Consider the following 2,694-nt stretch of genomic DNA (forward strand, 5'->3'; position numbering starts at 1 on the left):
TTCTGCCAGGTCGTCCCTTAACCATTCGACGCTCCAGGGAAAACTGGCCCAGCCTATTCAGCCTCGCCGTACAGTCCAAAACCTGCAACCCTGGCAACTTCCACGTGAATATTTTCTGGGCAGGGTAACATGATATTTTTTATTTTTCAATAATCCCAATAACGCTGGACTACATTGATCCATTTGAAACAGAGGTGTAAGTAGATGGCTGCGTTCTTTAACACAGAAATGATAATGACGGTTGGTGTCGTGTGGATCACGAACCGATGTTAACGAGCCGTACATTTTGGTGCAGTCAATTTCATAATCCAAAATAAGACTACAATGCGTAGAGTCAGAGATCATAGAAACCCGACCGTATCGAAAGAGGCCATTCGGCCCATTGAGGCTGCACCGACTCTCGAAGAAAAACAAAGTTTCTGGAAAAGCTCAACCGTTCCGGCAGCATCTGTGAAGAAAACATTAGAGTTAACGTTGCGGATCCAGTGGCACATCCGCAGAACCGCGAAGAGCTTTCTGAAAATCTGCATTTCATACGGCTGAACAATCTAATCTGCACATCAATGCACAAGAGGGGCAATTTCCCACGGCCAATTCACCAAACCAGCGGATGATGTTTTAGCTCGATGATCTATCCCATATCGCTGACACAGCGCTGTGATAAATTCCGGGAAGGGCTGTTTATCTGTTTCGGAGTATTCGATTTGCTGCGTGCATATTCATACAAGGGGTTCCAATGATCGAAAAGAATTAGATTTATCTCATTGAGCAGTGAGAAAGTTGTCGCCAAATGAGTGAGTGGAGGAGAAAAAAAATCCGTCCATCCCACTTGTATCAACTCCTGGGGAGATCGTGAGAGTGGAAAGACGTGACTTCTGCAAGTTTGCAGTGTCAGTCCTTATCGCAATGCAAAGCATTTGATAGATTTGTTCCTGATTGAAGTGTTTACTGGAAGCAGGGAGCTGAGCAAGATATTGGGTAAACCGAATCAGTTGTGAGAGGCGAAACAGCAATTTCCTTTCTTGCAGTGCGAATGAGATTGTATAGCGCAGAGAATTTCGATACGTGTTCCCGATCACTGGAGAGTCCATAACCAGAGATCACAGCTTGAGGATAAGCTGCAATCCATTTAGGTCTGAGGTGAAGGGAATATCGTCACCAGAAAACAATGAGCCTGAAGAATTTTGCGGGACACAAAACGGTTGAAGCTAAAACACTGATTAGTTTTATAAAAAGGAATTAGTCATGGTTCTTCGGGTTCAAGGGACAAAAGGACCTGCGGTGAAAAGTGAAACAGGGTACTGAGTTGGGTGAACCCGATGATCATATTGAATAGTGGAGCAGGCTGCAAGGACCGACTGGCCTCTTCCTACTCCAAAGTCTATACAAAGCGACCTCGCACCAAGCCTTGTGAAACAACACAACAAACAGATTATCAAAGACAAAAACACCCACAAACGCGAATCCGTTGTTTCTTGCTGCAATTTTGTATCGGATTAGTGAGGTGCACTGACGCTAATTTCACTCTTCTTTGAGAGATGTAAGTAAATAGCTATGTTCTTTAACAAAGAAGTGATGATGACGTTGGCGTAGTGTGGGTCATGTTACGGAATGAAAAGCCCCGTGACAGTGTGGATGCAAAATTGTCTGTGAGGAATTGATTTCCACACTCGAGCACAGTGCACAGTGTGGTTCCAAGAAGTCTTATTGAGACCACCTCTCTTCTGAACCAATGTTAATGAGCCGCACATTTTGGTGCAGATGAGTTCAAAATCCAAAATGAGACTACAATACATAGAGTCAGAGATCATAGAAACTCGTCCTTACAGACAGAGGCCATTCGACCCAGTGAGGCGGCATCGACTCTCGAAAAAAACAAAGTTACTGGAAGAGCTCAGCAGGTCCGGCAGCATCTGTGAAGAAAACATCAGAGTTAACAGTTTAGTTAACGTTTCGGGTCCAGTGACACATCCCCAGATCCGAGAAGAGCTTTCTGTAAACCGGCATTTCCCACGGCTGAACATCACTGGCAATTTCCGACGGCCAATTCACCAAACCAGCAGATGTTTCGCCTGTGAGAAGGAAGCTCAACGAAGACCAGGGGAGAAGGCACAAACTCCACACAGCAATCACCCAAGGTTGAATCAAAAAAGGCTTGAAGCCTCCCCGGCGAGGAATTGAACCCCGGTCTCCCGCGTGACAGGCGGGGATACTAACCACTATACTACCGAGGACGGTACGGGATTGCCCCTGCCCTCGGGGCCACTACGCGTGCACTAGGAAAATAAAACTGCTTTGCTGGCCGAATTCTATTTCCCATTGCTTGGCACATAGCCTTGTATGCCTCAGCATCACAAATTTACGTCTGAATGCTTCTTACAGTTAATCGGATGTCTGCCTCTAGAACACATAGGCACTGGCTTCCAGATTCCAAACACCCACTGGCTGAAAAACATTTTCCGCCCATCTACTCAAACCTTCCGACATCTTACTTTAAACCTATTCCCCTCTTTTCATCGATCTCGCCATCAAGAGGAAACGTTTCTTTCAGTCTACCCTATCAATATCCCGGACAACAAGGTGCAGAGCTGGATGAACACAGCAGGCCAATTGTTTTGTACGTCTCAATCTTGCCTCCTGTAAATCTCCTCTGCTCTAAGGAAAACAAATCCAGTCTGTCCAATCTCTCTTCAT

General features: G+C 45.6%; 1 non-coding gene across 1 annotated transcript; it reads right to left on the bottom strand.

The window, feature by feature from the left end:
• Positions 1-2,162: 2,162 nt before the first annotated feature.
• Positions 2,163-2,234, bottom strand: trnad-guc. Its single transcript has one exon. It is a non-coding gene; the product is annotated as a tRNA-Asp (tRNA).
• Between the last annotated feature and the right edge of the window lie 460 nt (positions 2,235-2,694).

Source organism: Rhincodon typus, unplaced genomic scaffold (assembly GCF_021869965.1).
Source record: "Rhincodon typus isolate 14 unplaced genomic scaffold, sRhiTyp1.1 hic_rhity00010121, whole genome shotgun sequence".
Lineage (NCBI taxonomy): Eukaryota > Metazoa > Chordata > Chondrichthyes > Orectolobiformes > Rhincodontidae > Rhincodon > Rhincodon typus.